The sequence below is a fragment of the Oncorhynchus tshawytscha genome, linkage group LG09 (assembly GCF_018296145.1).
Source record: "Oncorhynchus tshawytscha isolate Ot180627B linkage group LG09, Otsh_v2.0, whole genome shotgun sequence".
Classification (NCBI taxonomy): Eukaryota; Metazoa; Chordata; class Actinopteri; order Salmoniformes; family Salmonidae; genus Oncorhynchus; species Oncorhynchus tshawytscha.
The window spans coordinates 66,101,853-66,120,003 of NC_056437.1; the positions used below are offsets into that span (position 1 = coordinate 66,101,853).

An 18,151-nucleotide genomic window follows, 5' to 3' on the forward strand; every position below is an offset into this window, starting at 1 on the left:
ATCTTTGCAAGAGGGAGGCAATCTGATTTCAATGGTTCTCAACTCATGGTCCAGACATTTCATTCAGGGTAAGTGGAGTTAGCCTGCCCCGGAGCTGGTTAGTCCTGAAGGATATGTTGCCATAGAAATTAACCTGGCTAAAAGGTGAGCCACTTTCGTATGACCGGTTATCCAAAGTTGCCTTGTTAACTCCTCAAACCTGTTTCGTAGGATACCCCTCAGGTGAGTGGTTTGTGTGAGGGGGGACGGTAGTAAAGGTATGTTCTTTCACATGGAACATTCCTGGGAAAGAAGTTGTTACACACACCCTCTATCCCTCACATGCAAGTGCAGTCCCACCACCTACATGGCAGTATCTCCTCTCCCATACTAACCCTAATCCATAGCTAGTGTTTCTCCTTTCCTCACACACTCAGTTCATTGAGCATTTAACTCACATTTACAGATATCAAATCAACTACGAGAGATGGTCTAAGACTTCATGATTGGCTTCCACTTGTGGCGCTCCTAGTTGTGTTGTCCCACTGCCCAGCCCCGGTCACACTCATACCCTCCTTACATCCACACATTCCTTGCATGCGATCCCATCTCTCCCCCATCAGCTGTCTGATTCTGGAGCCCCGTGGGGTAGATTGACACTTTCATGTACTCACATCCCAATTATCCTTAGAGTCTACTCACACCATAGAAATTGAGTGTGTGATACCTCCCTGAACCCAAACTCACCCACCTCTGGGCCTTCAGCCAATCTACAGGACAAACACATATGCACTTAACTCTCAATGTCAGGACCCATTGATCCTGTGCAGCCGAGTCGCAGTTCTACAACCTTTTCCAGAAGTGTACTTGCACTTTCCCCCCCCCATCATGTTTTTAAAAGCATATGATTGGTGCAAGCATTAGCTGGAGTCAGTTTACACCATTATTCAATCCAGACGAGAAAGAGCAAGTGTACAGTTTGGTAGAAGGGTGGAAAATGAGGATGCAGGCTCTGTGTGCCTAGTTCAGAGTGGGTTCATGTAATCCGTGAGAATTAAGAGTGCATCAGTCGCATTTGACAGATTAAGGCTTAACTGCATTAGTCAAATTAAGGGTTTATATCTCCTGGTCCTTTAAACCCATTACAAAGAGACAGAATAGTCCCAGGTTAAAACGCTTTCGGATTAAAGAGTTGAATCTTAAAGTAAGAAGTGCAAAGAGCGACGACGTCTTAAAATTAGACACATTCACCAGCTTTTGATGGTCTGAGCCCGTATTCATGAAGAACCTCATAGTAGGAGTTGTGATGTAGGATCATGTCCCCCCTCTAATCTTATTCATTAGGTGCTAAAAATGCTTAACTGAGCCTAGAGCAACACTCCTGAGAAGCTTTATAAATAGGGGCCATGGTCTACAACAGGTCTAAAAACCCAAAGCCATAGCCCAATTCAGAACATGAAACTGTAGAGACGGGCTAGCCGACAACGTCAGGATAACGATGAGCACGCTTCAATGGGGAAGAAGTCTGTGTGTCGTGACTATGACAAGAAGCTGCCATGGGGGGGGGAAATCGTCAGTGGCTCGTTTCACCTAGTTCTTGATTACCGTGGTCTTGTTTTGACTGATGTCACGTCTATGCTAATGTGGCTCAAATTCGCTAGCTAACCAGCAACTGTAACGATGTATTTAAGAGACATTGAAAACCTAATGTGCACAATAAACATTGGAGACAAAACAGTTTACATGCCAACAAAGTCTGTTTTGCCCCATAGTTTCGCAAGCGTCGCTTTTGTTGCACAACAACCAACCTGTCTGAGGTTACAAAACTGTTCAAAGAAACCAGAATGACATTTCACATCACATTTTAAAAAAGAGAAGCAAAGCAAGACTCAAAATGTTATACCAATTTCTTTTAGAGTTTATTATTCCATTTTAAATGTATGCATCTTAAGTGGACAACTTACATAAAACCCATGGGCTATCTGGGAATTGTCTACCAATGGATGTACTCAGCCACGGTGGGAGCAGAGCAGGGGATACAAATCGGAAGACACCATTTAAGCTTCGAGGGGGGGGTAGGTAAGAGGTGGAGGGTTTCTGCCAGGCGCCAAACACCGCCAGTATCATTCAGCCCAGTGCTCGTTGTGCAGAAGGGAATACTGGTAAACATGGAGGACTCAATGCAGTGGACCTGGAGGGAGAGAAAGTGTGCAGGAACAGAAGAGAGAGGGAGAGAAATTAGTTTCAGTCATACTGGCTTGACATCTGCCTTCCTGGCTAGAGTGGATAGACTGGCTGGCACACCATAAGCCAGGTCCTGCAGGCTATTCAAATCAAATTGTATTGGTCACATACACATGGTTAGCAGATGTCATTGCGAGTAGCGAAATGCTTGTGCTTCTAGTTCCGACAACAACTACCTAATACACACAAATCTAAGTAAAGGAATGGAATAAGAATATATATATATAAATATATGGACGAGCAATGACAGAGCGGCAAAGGCAAGATGCAGTAGATGGTATAAAATACAGTATATACATATGAGATGAGTAATGCAAGATAAACATTGTTAAAGTGATCCATTTATTAAAGTGGCCAATGATTTCAAGTCTGTATGTAGGCAACAGCCTCTGTTATTCACATTCCATAAGTGTGCCCCAATATTCAGTGAAGCATTCCCTTTGGCATTACAGAAAGTCCATTACTGGACAAAGAAAGGTTGGCTTTAGTGTTTCAGGAGTCTTATCATGTGAATTTACATTTCCTGTGAGCCTAGCTCCTCCTCACGACGCCTCCGCCGCACTCTTCAGACAGGCTGCAAACGCCTCCATCAGATCCTTACAGTCACCGCCCTCCTTCACACTGCAGAGAGAACAAAACCACATGGTTAGGACCTCTGAGGTGGGGGACCTTGGATCCTCTCCTCCAATGCTAGTAACAGTTTGACAGATCTTTGAAGCATTTAGAGAGGTAGGCATTGAGCTCAGCACCAAGCTCAACACCAAATGATCCCTGGCAACTCAACTAAATATGTTTTGGCATCAAGCCGTCAGCCCTGAAGTGTCCTGGTCCTACCCTGTCCTGGTATGACCTTTTCTAAACAATGTTGGCATTCCTCAGATTGAACCAAGTCAGACTGGTCATACAGACAGACACCGCCCTCACTAAAAGGAGTGAACTGGTTACATAGGTAGAGAGAGTGTTGGCAGACTGGTTGAGGGAGATTATTTCAGGAACTCGGCACCAAACCTCGGGCAGACACTGACACAACGCATTAGGGTGATGGGGCGAAAGGGAGCGAGGGAAGAGAGGAGGGCGGCGGTAGCGAGAGAAACACATCTGAGGTAGGGCGGACATCAGATGAAAAGTACGGGTAGGAGGGCAATGGCCAGAGACGGCAGGAGGGGATGGATTGACTGACATGGCTGTCTGCAACCCCACACTACCTCACCATTCACCAGGGTGCATTTCAGGGAGCCCCCCCCAGTTCCATGCCTCCTCCCACCCCATCCCCTTGTCATTGGGCTGATCTCTATGATGTAACTCACAGCTGGTTTCTGCAGATTAAAAGGTTTATGCAGCCGGTTGCTAGGGGGGTGGAAGAAGGGTCGTTTGTGAATCTGTAGTGTGTGTGTCAAGTCACTGAATGCATAAGAGTACATGTGTGCGGTTGGCAGAGGCACGGGGGAGGGGGGGAAGTGATGCAGAGGCAGCAGAGATGACCCAACAGCAGCAGCACAGAGGACCTGGCCCTGAGGCTGTGTGGCCAGATAATCCATCCACCATAAACACCCCTGCTTTTACCACAGAGGAAGTGCAAAAAAAAAACATATGGCTGGACCAAACCTACTACGAGAAACAGGGGGGGAAATAAACCCAAAACAGGCAGCCATTTTAAGAATGAAATTACATTGAACTGTAATGGTGGGAGGGAAGGGAAAGAGGGATGCCCCACAAGTGTAGCCCGGGGGCCTCGTCAACCAACCAAACCAATTAAGATTCATTATGTAATGCTGCCTGAACAGAACAGAACTCTCCTCTGTCCAGCTTCAGCGCCACACCAATGATTGGGGGAAACCTTTGTGAATTAACTAAAGGGATAACTTTTGGGGTTTGAATATACTGTACATAAAAAAATATATATATAGTTTCAAGTTAAAATCTTGGGATTGAGTGATCAACATGCAAGAGTCATCTGCCGCAGAGTGTTACCTCTGGGCATCATAGAGGTTGCAAAGGCAGCGAATGGTGACATCACCGTGATAGCGGTCGCACAACATGAGGGGGGTGGGGGGGGGCATCAGTCACGTTATGGCACCGCCCCCATGTTGGCATGGCAATGGGCACCGACCACTTTAGGGCGCATCACAGAGCAAATTAAAGAGGGTAGGATAGGGTGGCAAGGGCTGGGTTTGTATGGAAGGAAGATGACCGATCAGGTGGTTGGACTGGTGGAAACACAGCCTTTACAATCATGAAAATAAGATGTGAATTATTTAGGGCTGTCAGCCAGCCACTAGTTGTGCATGGGTGAGCGGTTTGTTTATTAGCAATTGCTAATAACCCGTTCGATTTAGATATGTTTCTGCTTATAATTTCCAACATTTTGGTAGACTGTTAAGTCAACTTGTCTGTAATTAGATACATGCAGCTTCTTTTCTGTCATTAAACAGTTGAAGTCAGAAGTCATTAAAACATGTTTTTCAGCCACTTCAAATTTCTTGTTAACAAACTGTAGTTTTGGCAAGTCGATTAGGAGAGTAGTTTTTACAACAATTGTTTACAGTAAGATTATTTCACTGCATCACAATTCCAGTGGGTCAGAAGTTTACATTAAGTTGACTGTGCCTTTAAACAGCTTGGAAAATTCCAGAAAATGATGTCATGGCTTTAGAAGCTTCTGATTGACTCAAATGATGTCAATTAGCCTAAGTAAAGTTCTGTAATCTCTGCATCTTTTGCAGAGCATAGATGTTTAGGGACCAGGGAGAAAATACAATAAAAAATTTGAAAATTTGAAATTCAAAGTGTGCTGAAAAATTGAAAAATTGTGCAAAATCTCCAAATGAGCTGTTTGATCAGTTTCAAGGGAATATACTGAACCAAAATATAAATGAAACATGTAACAATTTCAAAACTTTTACTCAGTTTCAGTTCATGAGGAAAATCAGTCAATTGAAATAAATTCATTAGGCCCTAATCTATGGATTTCACATGACTTGGAATACAGATATGCATCTGTTAGTTACAGATGACTTTTTTAAAAATGGGCCTCAGTATCTCGTCGCTGTATTTTTGTGCATTCATATTACCAATCTATAAAATGCAAATTGTGTTAGTTTTCTGTAGCTTGTGCCTGCCCAATACCATAACCCCACCACCACGAGACACTATTCACAATGTTGACATCAGCAAACCGCTCACCCACACGACACCATACACATGATCTACAGATATGGGGCCGGTTGTACGTACTAACAAATTCCCTAAAACGTAGTTGAATAGGTGGCTTATGGTAGAGAAATTAACAATCAATTTTCTGCCAACAGCTCTGGAGGACATTTCTGCAGTCAGCAAGGTAATTGTTCCCTCAAAACATCTATGGCATTGTGTTGTGACAAAACTGCCTTTTATTGTCCCCAGCACAAGGTGCACCTGTGTGATGACCATGCTGTTTAAATCAGCTTCTTGGGACCAACACCAACAATTGACATGTTCCGTTTATATTTTTGTTTAGTGTAGAAAGCGGTGAAAACAACCCAACATGTTTTTCAACAAGATTTCAGTTCAGCTTGTACGCATATTTTATGTGATGAGTATTTTAAATATGCTTTTATGATGCTGATAAAAACAGCATCTCTACAGACTGTATCGAACACATTCTCTCAAGAAGCTAAAATTAAAAAAAAAAAACATTTCTCCACTCCTGTTAACGAGTATACATTTAGCCTACATTTGATGTATCATTTTACTGCAAGAAATGCTTAATTCTGCACAAGTTAATATTAAGGCTATGTAAGAGGTTATATACCTATAGTCAGTATCCAGATTTCAATTTCCATTTAAACCATCGGAACAGTAGGCTTCAGTTCCCTTGACGTACCATAGGCCTATTTAAAGTCCCCATCTTTTGACTGTCAAATTTGTATAGTGCCTCACAATCAAACAGCATCCGCCTTTACCACGTCACTACATCTTTCCCTTGTTAGTATCCTAAAGGAACTCCTGCTCAATTCTGAGTATCAATCAAGTTTGCAGAACTCAGACTAAAAAAAAGCATTGATTTGGAGTAGAAGTCAACTGATTAATTAGGGCCGATTTCAAGTTCATAAAAATCGGTAATCAGCGTTTTTGGACGCCGATTACATTGCAATCAATGAGGAAACTGAGTGGCAGGCTGACCACCTGTTACACGAGTGCAGCATCAGAAGGACCATGTGGCTGCAATGAGCCAAGATAAGTTTATCTTTATAAAAATAAAAAAACCAAACGCTAGCTTGCAACTTATCTTAACATAATCACTAGTTAACTACACATGGTTGATGATATTACTAGTTTAACTACCTTGTCCTGCGTTGCATATAATCAATGCGGTGCCTGTTAATTTATCGAATCACAGCCTACTTAGCCAAATGGGTGATGATTTAACAAAAGTGCATTTGCGAAAAAAAGCACATTCGTCGCACAAATGTACCTAACCATCAATGCCTTAAAATCAGATTTTTTTTTTTTACCTGCATATTTAGTTAAAATAAATGCATGTTAGCAGGCAATATTAAACTAGGGAAATTGTGTCACTTCTCTTGCATTCAGTGTAAGCAGAGTCAGGGTATATGCTAGTTTGGGCTGCCTGGCTCGTTGCGAACTGTTTCGTCCTAACAAAGACTAATTAATTTGCCAGAATTGTAAATAATTATGACATAATATTGAAGGTTGTGCAATGTAACAGCGATAGTTGGATTAGGGTTGCCAACCGTTTGACAAAAGACGGAACGGTTCCGTATTTCACTGAAAGAATAAACGTTTTGTTTTCTGGATTTAACTATATTAATGACCAAAGGCTCGTATTTCTGTGTTTTAATTATAATTAAGTCAATGATTTGATATTTCATAGAACAGTTTGACTGAGAAGTGGTAGGCAGCAGCAGGCTCGTAAGCATTCATTCAAACAGCACTTTACTGCGTTTGCCAGTAGCTCTTAGCAATGCTTGAAGCACAGCGCTGTTTATGACTTCAAGCCTATCAAATCCCGAGATTAGGCTGGCAATACTATAGTGCCTATTAGAACATCCAATAGTCAAAGGTATATGAAATACAAATGGTATAGAGAGAAATAGTTGATGCGTCATAATCCCTATAATAACTACAACCTAAAACTTCTTATCTGGCAATATTGAACCACCAACTTTCATATGTTCTCATGTTCTGCACAAGGAACTTAAACATTAGCTTTTTTATATGGCACATATTGCACTTTTACTTTCTTCTCCAACACTGTTTTTGCATTATTTAAACTAAATAGAACATGTTTCATTATTTAATTGAGACTAAATAGATTTTATTTACTTATTATATTCAAATAAGTGTTCATTGAGTATTGTTGTAATTGTCATTATAAAAATGGTCAGATTAATCGGTATCGGCATTGAAAAATCATATCTAGGCTGTCCAAATGGAAAATAAGGGATGCTTAAAAAAAGGGCACCAAAGAGGGCGGAACCATCCAGACCAATACACTAAAGAAAAGAGAGTAGGGACACGAAACCAACATCATCCAGTTTGTGAGCAGCACCCAACATTTAAACAGCTTTGAAGTTGGTTACTGGGCCTGTCTGACTGGGGAACTAAGAGTGACCTAAAGTCACTACACGGTGAAGAGTTCAATGGCATTGGGACACCTGCGAGTGAACAACTATGGAGGAAACTAAGGGAAGGCCCACAATGACAGGGATATCATTCTAGGACCAATACAAAACATTGTCTGAGTCTCAAATGGTTCACTGGGCTCTGATCAAAAGTAATGCACTATAGGGAATAGGGTGTAATCTGGGACAGAATAATTATCTACGGAGCAGGAGGAGAAGAAAGATCAAAGCTGTGATAAAAATAAAGAAAATAACTGAACGACTTGATCCGTTTCCAGCTGGAACCCAGTTGTAGCTACGGGGTCTCGAATTGCATTGACAGTGCATACCATCCACGTAAACCATACTTTCTGTCAAGCAGAGCAAGCACACACGTCTACATACAAGCCATCGGCCAGGGTCTGTGTGGAAGGCTAGAGTGTTGGCTTACAGGTTACACACAGTTAAGGAAGACTACCGAAGTTACCACAGAACCACATTTCAAAGTACACAGCAGGACCCATATACAGGTAGCAGACATCCTGCAACATTTTAATGCTTAAAGCGGCCGTTAGTTATCCGAGTCACATTTACACGGCTAACTTCTAGGTCTCCATGTCCTGACTATGAGATACACTACATACCGCGGGTAAGAGGGAGGTCAGTAAGGCCCCTACAAAGCACACACAAATACCAGGTTCAAAGGTCAGTCAATGCAGGTTCTAGAATGTTAAGGCCGGGGGACGCAAACTGAGCTCAAAGTGCTTTCCAGGGAACTTGTTTGGCCCAGTGCCAAACTGACCCCTAGACCCTAAGGCATGTGTACTTCTGGATAACCGAGGATTATGCAGGTGTAACTAACATAACATTTGTTTGAGTTTGAAGCCGTCAAGGTGACCCCTCCAACTAATCCATGTCTTTCTAGGTGACATGTCTCGGGCACGTCAAGCCAGCCAAGATTGCCGCAGTTAGCTGTGCATATACGTTTATACAGTACGTTTGCAAGTCCCAAGGGAAGTCGGCAACATGATTATGATCTACGGCCATAGGACCCGGACGTTTACACACCAATCCATGCGTGACTATTTAGGATTCATGAGTGGAAGCTTAAAATACATCGTCCTGGTATAGATTACTCAGTCAGCCCTCTGGTACTGCTAGCTACACTGCCTTCAGCAGGTCCACTGCAGTCACGTGGGCCAGGTTACAGGATACAGTACCATTTTGGCTCGTCGATGACAAAAAGCCCCAAGGACCGTGAGGTAAACAGTAGAACCCCCGGCCTGTAGGCTAGCAGTACAACCGTTGCCTGTAGGATTAACAAAGTGTGCTGAAAAATTGCGCCAACACAGCACAGGGCCCTTGACTCATTTTCAAAGTAGATGTGATTTACTGTGGCATAGACCAAAGTGCTATACACTACAAAAAAAATATAATAATTATAAAAAGAAATTGCAATATATGCCCTTGACCCAAGTGTTGAGAAATCCTTAATCTAGTTTCTAATGCAAAATGTACAAATTATAAAAGTATAAATGCTGAGGTAAAAGGGCACTTGAAGCAAAGTGAACTATAGTAAAGGCCTACAGCGTGCATCAACACTACACTCCATTCATAAAAGGTGCCATACCACAAACAGGGAACTTAATGCAAGGACATTCAATTCACCATGACTCAAGACCGCTATAGGCCCACTGAAAATGTTACTAAAACAAAAAAACTTTACATCCAGCAGCCAACCTAGCATGCCCTGCAACCTACCACCCCCTAAACCCTTATCTCATCCCTCACACCCATCGAGCAGGACGTATCTGGCCTATACAGCCTGAGACACTCCAGGCCCTAGCCTATCCTAGCTCCAAACCCTGCAACAACACATCAAAATACAACACCAAGGGTTAAGATGCATCTTGGTTTTGGAGCAATGTCAATGTGAAGATTGACAGAGTTGAAAACAGCTGAAGGCTAGAGTAGACACGTTACATCAGCCATCGAACCGGGCTTTGACATTGCACTGTCATTGAGCCCTCACACACAAACACCCAGGATTCCTGTGTCTACGCATTTCTAGAGATAAACCCAGCAATAATCTCACTCTGCACTAATCTTGCAGAGGGAGGACGGGGGGGATGTGCACACCTGTCGGGACAATGAAGCAGTGAGTTCGCGACGGCTAACGCTCACTCAGCGCTGTTGACACAGCAAGGCCAGGGAAGCTGAGCGGGGGCAGACATGGCAACATAACGAGGGGGGTGGAGTGGGGCAGCAGGCGGGAGAGAACATGACGTAGGCAAATTCCCTGCCTTCGATCAGGCGTGTGCGAGAGAGACTGCCGTGCTTTGACCCCTAAGTGCAGACCCCCATTACACTACAATAGGACCCCCCCCTCCTAACGACAATTTAAATTCAGTTACATTTAGAACATTGGAATTGGGATTCTTCCATCACCATGCACTGCATTACCCAACCGTTCCACCATTTTATCATGGCGCAACACAAGGACGCCACACGACATCAGCTCATCATGCACCACTTTAGCCTATCTCTAAACCTGCAAGGGGGGAATTCCACTAGCCGCTTCAAATAAACACAACGCGACACTGAAATCCACTTGGATACACTGGGAACCTCCAAGTGAAATGCACTAGAAGCACTGCGGTGTTGCCATGTCCATCCAATGAGTTGGAAGCCATGGATGGACATCCCGGAGACATTGGCCCCGGTGGCAATGGAGGACACGAACAGAGAAAACCACATCTGTCCGTACGGACACTCACCATTTGTCCAGGTCCACCTTGATGCTTTCACATGCGGCAGGGACGGGGGCCTCAGCCGGAGCGGCGGTCTCGGAGTCTGACATGTCTGTAGAGTTGCTGTGTGTGGGAGTGTCTCCTCTGTACGCCTGTGGGTTTGAGTGTTCCAGAGAGAGAGGAAGAGAGTGAGAGGAGAGGAGAGAGCAGAGTAGTGTGTTAGTGGGAGGGGCAAGTGAACACATGAGGGGAGGGGAGAAAAAGTAACGGGGCAGGACACATGTGAAAATAAGGGGCAGCTCAGTGACCCAGACAAAGTTCAGCGGGAAAATAAAGCAAGTGGAAAGATGGAGTAGAGTAGAGAATAGTTCAATAGACTAAAAACGACACTTCAAATATCATGAAATGCCAGATGGATACCCTTAATGTTCATGTAGGCCTAAAATTCATTCACCAACGATGTGGCAGTTGGCAACCCATACGGAAAACCGTCTATTAAAGCAGCGGACAAAGCAAAGTGATATTTTGCGCGCACGTTTTGGGGCCCGTGGGTGCACACGAATATGGAGCGCTGAGCGCAGCAGAAGGAAACATTTTTAAATCCATCAAAGCGAAAGGATCCCTGCACGACCCATGGACGAGTGCCACCTACTGGCCTGTTCAAGAAATGACGCACCCACTGTAGTAAATGCCCGAAAAGGTCACCTCAAATAATGATGGATAACGTATACCTCAGTTGGTAAGCAAAGCACGACTCCTACAATTAACCTATAGCTAAACTTTTAAAAAAAAACATGAAGATTATAACTACTAGTCAGTAGTCCATACAGGAGTTTAAAAAAAAAATCAAGCATGTTCCGGCTATGGAACATAATGGGCGTGTTTGAGTGGTAAAGCGAAAGCAACCGACTGCAGAGAAAAGAGGAGTGAAGTCAGGGAGGTGCATGTGAGAAATACGAAAGTCAAACCACATTAGTGTCTTCAACCAGCAAGTCTCAGATCATTGTTCTCTATAATGTCGAAATAAACATGGCTCCAACCGCCACATCACACACTCACAAACTGAACTGGTACGCGTGTGCATTGTACAATCAATGACAGAGAGAGACCAAACTATCACATTAATTTGTATACATTATTCCACTGTATAGCCTACGTGAAGTTGGTTCCTGTTTCAGTCTTGTCTTTGGCTTAGGTCAAACAAACATCCTAATGATTGGTTGACAATAAAGCCTCCCACAATGCAGGTGATGGATGCAGGATGAAGTGCAGAAACTTGCAGTCACATCTTCATGACCTTTGATCATATGATTTCTGTAAAGCTCATGCAGTCCACTTGTCAACACACTTAAAAGCGGTGACCAACGACGGTCCCCGACCAGACAAAAGCGATCTGCTCGAACGCTCCCAATTTCCTCGGCAAAGGTAGCAGTGTCAGTCAGGCCCGATTCGCAAGGATGCGCAATAAATCCAGATGAGTAGCCTACATCAAAGTAGACTACACATGTACAGGGTGGGGGAGACTACGGAAATTCATTTCAGTTCGTGTTCAAACTCCGTGGTAAACTTTCATAACTGTCATTATATTACTCTATTTGTCATGTCACTTTTCGTTGTGAAACCCTTCATATTTTTTTAAATGTTCATATATTTTTTAAATAACTATCGTAATTAATTCAAACACACTACACTCCGAGGACATACAGCTAAAACTAAAAATTTTGCACGGGGTGTGCACATTCTGCTAAGCAAAAACCACAATCGTGTTAAGTATACAAAGGCTAATAGCATTGACTATGTAGGCTACCACACAATTCGAAACGCATATTTAATACATTTACTGTCAAGCATTTGCATTTTGGCAGCTGTCATTGCGACCAGTCACAAACCAAAAGCCTAAACACAGGAATGTGGCACATGGAGCACAGGTAACCCTTTTGCAAACAATCCATTTAACAGTTGTTTTTTACCGAAATATTCGCGACTCAAAAAAGAGGAATGGCGAATAAATCTCAAGTCTAGGGCGTACTTGTGTATATTTCAGTAAAACCGCAAACATTTCCCAACCATTCAACAAGGATGTCTTACCTGATCCTGATCCTCCTGTCTCAGCCTCCAGTATTTATGCTGCAGTAGTTTATGTGTCGGGGGCTGGGGTCAATATCTGGAGTACTTCTCCTGTCCTATTCGGTGTCCTGTGTGAATCTAAGTGTGCGTTCTCTAATTCTCTCCTTCTCTCTTTCTTTCTCTCTCTCGGAGGACCTGAGCCCTAGGACCTGAGCTCCAGGACTACCTGACATGATGACTCCTTGCTGTCCCCAGTCCACCTGGCCATGCTGCTGTTCCAGTTTCAACTGACCTGAGCCCTAGGACCATGCCCCAGGACTCCCAGGACTACAACTGTTCTGCCTTATTATTATTCGACCATGCTGGTCATTTATGAACATTTGAACATCTTGGCCATGTTCTGTTATAATCTCCACCCGGCACAGCCAGAAGAGGACTGGCCACCCCACATAGCCTGGTTCCTCTCTAGGTTTCTTCCTAGGTTTTGGCCTTTCTAGGGAGTTTTTCCTAGCCACCGTGCTTCTACACCTGCATTGCTTGCTGTTTGGGGTTTTAGGCTGGGTTTCTGTACAGCACTTTGAGATATCAGCTGATGTACGAAGGGCTATATAAATAAATTTGATTTGATTTTGATCCCCCTGTAGTCAGTATCAACAAACGCTATCGGCTTTGCTTTATAGGCTACCTCATCCCCTCAACACACCAGCAACCAATTACAAGTAGTGATGGGTCGTTCGCGTACGAGTCAGCTCTAAGAGCCAGCTCTTGTACGTTGGGAGCCGGCTCGCATATCAGAAGAGCCGAATCCATTTTTTAAAATATATTTTTTTAATGAATAATCAAAATATTTAAATGAATAGAATTAACGAATTCAAAGAACGAAAAAATAAATAAAATTATATAGGCCTAAATGCTCAAGTGCACACACATTCTTTCTGACTGTCTGCTCAGAATAACAGCCTCACCTGTTGTTCCTGTCAATCAGACACACCGAGCCAACTCACTCACAGTCACACACTTAGCAGCCGAGGAGAGAGAGGAAGGACAGCTGTGAAAAAAACAGCTGGAAAATGAGTCGGAAGCACAGTAGCATTTGGATGCATTCTAATAATGTAGACAATGTTAGAGCATAGTGCAGAATTTTCCAAAACATATTCTCATATAAAGCCGGTTCTACGCACAACCTACACCAGCATATGTGAACTGTGCACCCAACTGTGGAGCTAGCTGTAGCGGAGCTTCTAGAAACTAGCGGCCTGCTAGTGATAGTGGTAGAGCCAGCACCTCCACACGTGGAGATGTATCAACTCAGTTAAGTCTGCCTACTCCTCGACCCACAGCAACACATTCTTCTATGGATCAGTTTATACCAAAGTCCATGTCTGTAGCAAAACAAAGCCAAATTGATATTGCTTTGGCTAAAATGATTGCCACTGATTTCCTGCCATTTTCAATCGTGGAGAACAGAGGTTTTAGAAATTATAGCAATAGTCTAAATCCAATGTACACAGTTCCAAGCAGGAAAACCCTTTCAAAATCACTTATTCCACAACTGTACAAGAGCACACAGGTTTCAGGTGCTGGAAAGAGTCCAAAAAGCTACTGCAGTTTGCCTTACCACTGACTGCTGGACATCAAGGGTAACCACTTCTTACATGTCGGTTTCATGTCACTTCATTGAATATTTTTTTTATGTCTAGTTGTCTTCTGGACTGCTTTGAGTTCAGCGACAGACACACCTCAGAGAACTTGGCAGAGGAACTGTTGAGAGTGGCAAGAGAATGGCAAGTAGATGGAAAAGTGGTCTGTTGTGTTAGCGACAATGCAGCTAATATAACCGAAACCATGAAAATGTTAAAATGGACCCATCATTCATGTCTTGCCCACACAATCAACCTGATTGTAAGAGATGCTCTGAAGGTGATGAACCCCACTGTGGACAAAGTGTTAGCAGCTGTGGAATACTTCCACAGGAGCACAGTAGGTGCTGAACAACTAGTCTACGCAACGCCAGATGGGGATGCCTGAGCTGAGGCCTAAACAAGACTGCAAATACAAGGTGGAATTCAACATTTAAATGTTGCAGCTGTTTCTTGAGTCAAAGGATGCCATAATCTCTACCCTGGCCATTGTCAAAGCATCTGTTGATGCTCTGACCCAAGAGGAATGGGAGGTGGTGGTGGAGGTGGTGTGCAGAGTCCTGGAACCCTTTGAGCAGGTCACTGTGGAGATCAGTGGAGAGAGGTACAGTAAGCAGTTATTACTACATCATTATTTAATCCAGTATTATGTATGTATATGAGCAGTAGATGAGAGTGTAGTATCAGTAGACAAAACATGAACCTGAACTAATAAGTTACTGTTCTCTCTTTTCAGCTATGTGACAGCCTCAAAAATGATACTCCTGGTTAAGGGTCTGCAGCGAATCACAGCCAGCTGCCAGAGAGAAGCAAATGTAACCACAGGACATGTGACAGAGTTGATGGACACCCTATGTTCAACAATAGACAGAAAGTTCCACAGAATGGAATATAATCACATGCTATCAGAAACCGCTGCACTTGACCCAGGTTTAAGAAGTTAGCCTTCAGTGATGCCAGAGCGAGTGATGAGGCTCATCAAAGAATAACCTCAGCAGCAGGGAGGGACAGCCCCAGCAGTCAGCTGGCTCAGGCACCAGGGCAACAGGAAGAAGAGGGAGCAGATGGAGCAGAAGCACCAGTAGTAGTGCCACAAATGTCTGCTGTTAGGATGCTGTTTGACGAGAGAGCAACTGGGGATGCAGCACGAAGGAGTCCCTCAGCCATAATGGAGGGCCGATCCTATTTGGAGGATCTCCTCTGAGCTGGTGGAAGAACGAGGCCTCTGTCTACCCACGGCTTACTAAAGTCATGACAGGGAGACTCTGCATAGTGGCCACATCCGTTCCCTCTGAGAGGGTCTTCTCGAAAACGGGACAAATAATTACTGAGAGAAGAAAACCCAACAGCCCCTGGAATGTGAGGCCGCTTGCATTACTGAATGCAAATCTCTAATTAAAGCAGAATATGGTCAGCATTGCTGTGTGCTGCTGGTTATAACATGGCAATAAAGAAGAGAGAGAGAAAAAGGGACCAGTTTAATGTTTTAAGTGGGATGCTGCAGATTGGCACATTATTTATTTTTCTATTTTATTTCACCTTTATTTAACCAGGTAAGCTAGTTGAGAACAAGTTCTCATTTACAACTGCAACCTGGCCAAGATAAAGCAAAGCAGTGCGACACATACAACAAAACAGAGTCACACATGGAATAAACAAACATACAGTCAATAAAACAATAGAAAAAGTTTATATACAGTGTGTGCAAATGAGGTAGGATAAGGGAGGTAAGGTAATAAATAGGTCATAGTGGCAAAATAATTACAATATAGCAATTTAACACTGGAGTGATAGATGTGCAGAAGATTAGTGTGTAAGCAGAGATAATGGGGTGCAAAGGAGCAAAATAAATCAAATAAATAACAGTATGGGGATGAGGTAGTTGGATGGGCTATTTACAGGTGCAGTGATCTGTGAGCTGCTCTGACAACTGGTGCTTAAAGTTAGTGAGGGAGATATGAGTCTCCAGCTTCAGTGATTTTTGCAGTTTGTTCCAGTCATTGGCCACAGAGAACTGGAAGGAAAGGCGGCCAAAGTAGGAATTGGCTTTGTGAGTGACCAGTGAAATATACCTCCTGGAGCGCATGCTATGGGTGGGTGCTGCTATGGTGACCAGTGAACTGAGATAAGGCGGGGCTTTACCTAGCAAAGACTTATAGATGACCTGGAGCCAGTGGGTTTGGAGACGAATATGAAGCGAGGGCCAGCCAACGAGAGCATAAAGGTCACAGTGGTGGGTAGTAAATGGGGCTTTGGTGACAAAACGGATGGCATTGTGATAGACTGCATCCAATTTTCTGAGTAGAGTGTTGGAGGATATTTTGTAAATGACATCGCCGATGTCAAGGATCGGTAGGATAGTCAGTTTTACGAGGGTATGTTTGGTAGCATGAGTGAAGGATGCTTTGTTGAGAAATAGGAAGCTGATTCTAGATTTCATTTTGGATTGGAGATGCTTAATGTGAGTCTGGAAGGAGAGTTTACAGTCTAACCAGACAGCTAGGTATTTGTAGTTGTCCACATATTCTAAGTCAGAACCGTCCAGAGTAGTGATGCTGGATGGGCGAGCAGGTGTGGGCAGCGATCAGTTGAAGAGCATGCATTTAGTTTTACTTGCATTTAAGAGCAATTGGAGGCCACGGAAGGAGAGTTGTATGGCATTGAAGCTCGTCTGGAGGTTAGTTAACACAGTGTCCAAAGAAGCACCAGAAGTAAACAGAATGGTGTCGTCTGCGTAGAGGTGGATCAGAGAATCACCAGCAGCAAGAGCGACATCATTGATGTATACAGATAAGAGAGTTGGCCCGAGAATTTAACCCTGTGGCACCCCCATAGAGACTGTCAGAGGTTCGGACAACACGCCCTCTGATTTGACACACTGAACTCTGTCTGAGAAGTAGTTGGTGAACCAGGCGAGGCAATCATTTGAGAAACCAAGGCTGTTGAGTCTGCCGATAAGAATGTGGTGATTGACAGAGTCGAAAGCCTTGGCCAGGTCGAAGAATACAGCTGCACAGTATTGTCTCTTATCAATGGCGGTTATGATATCGTTTAGGACCTTGAGCGTCGCTGAGGTGCACCCATGACCAGCTCGGAGACCAGACTGCATAGCGGAGAAGGTACGGTGTGATTCGAAATGGTCGGTGGTCTGTTTGTTAACTTGGCTTTCGAAGACCTTAGAAAGGCAGGGTAGGATAGATATAGGTCTGTAGCAGTTTGCGTCTAGAGTGACTCCCCCTTTGAAGAGGGGGATGACCGCGGCAGCTTTCCAATCTTTGGGGATCTCAGACGATACGAAAGAGAGGTTGAACAGGCTAGTGATAGGGGTTGCAACCATTTCAGCTGATAATTTTAGAAAGAGATTGTCTAGCTCGGCTGATTTGTAAGGGTCCAGATTTTGCATCTCTTTCAGAACATCTGCTATCTGGATTTGGGTGAAGGAGAAATGGGGGAGGCTTGGGCAAGTTGCTGTGGGGGATGTAGGGCTGTTGACCGGGGTAAGGGTAGCCAGGTGGAAAGCATGGCCAGCCGTAGAAAAATGCTTCTTGAAATTCTCAAATATCATGGATTTATCGGTGGTGACAGTGTTTCCTAGCCTCAGTGCAGTGGGCAGTTGGGAGTAGGTGCTCTTATTCTCTATGGACTTTCCCAGTGTCCCAGGAGTTTGTGCTACAGGATGCAAATTTCTGTTTGAAAAAGCTAGCCTTTGCTTTCCTAACTGCCTGTGTATATTGGTTCCTAACTCCCCTGAAAAGTTGCATATCACGGGGGCTATTCGGTGCTGATGCAGTACGCCACAGGATGTTTTTGTGCTGGTCAAGGGCAGTCAGGTCTGGAGTGAACCAAGGGCTAGATCTGTTCTTAGTTC

The 18,151-nt window shown here is 43.8% G+C and overlaps 1 long non-coding RNA gene across 1 annotated transcript; it reads right to left on the minus strand.

Moving 5' to 3' along the window:
• Positions 1 to 1,874: 1,874 nt before the first annotated feature.
• LOC112258429 lies at positions 1,875 to 10,773 on the minus strand. Its single transcript, XR_002954748.2, has 3 exons — positions 10,604 to 10,773; positions 2,742 to 2,844; positions 1,875 to 2,170 (listed from the first exon to the last, which is right to left on the minus strand). It is a non-coding gene; the product is annotated as an uncharacterized LOC112258429 (long non-coding RNA).
• Between the last annotated feature and the right edge of the window lie 7,378 nt (positions 10,774 to 18,151).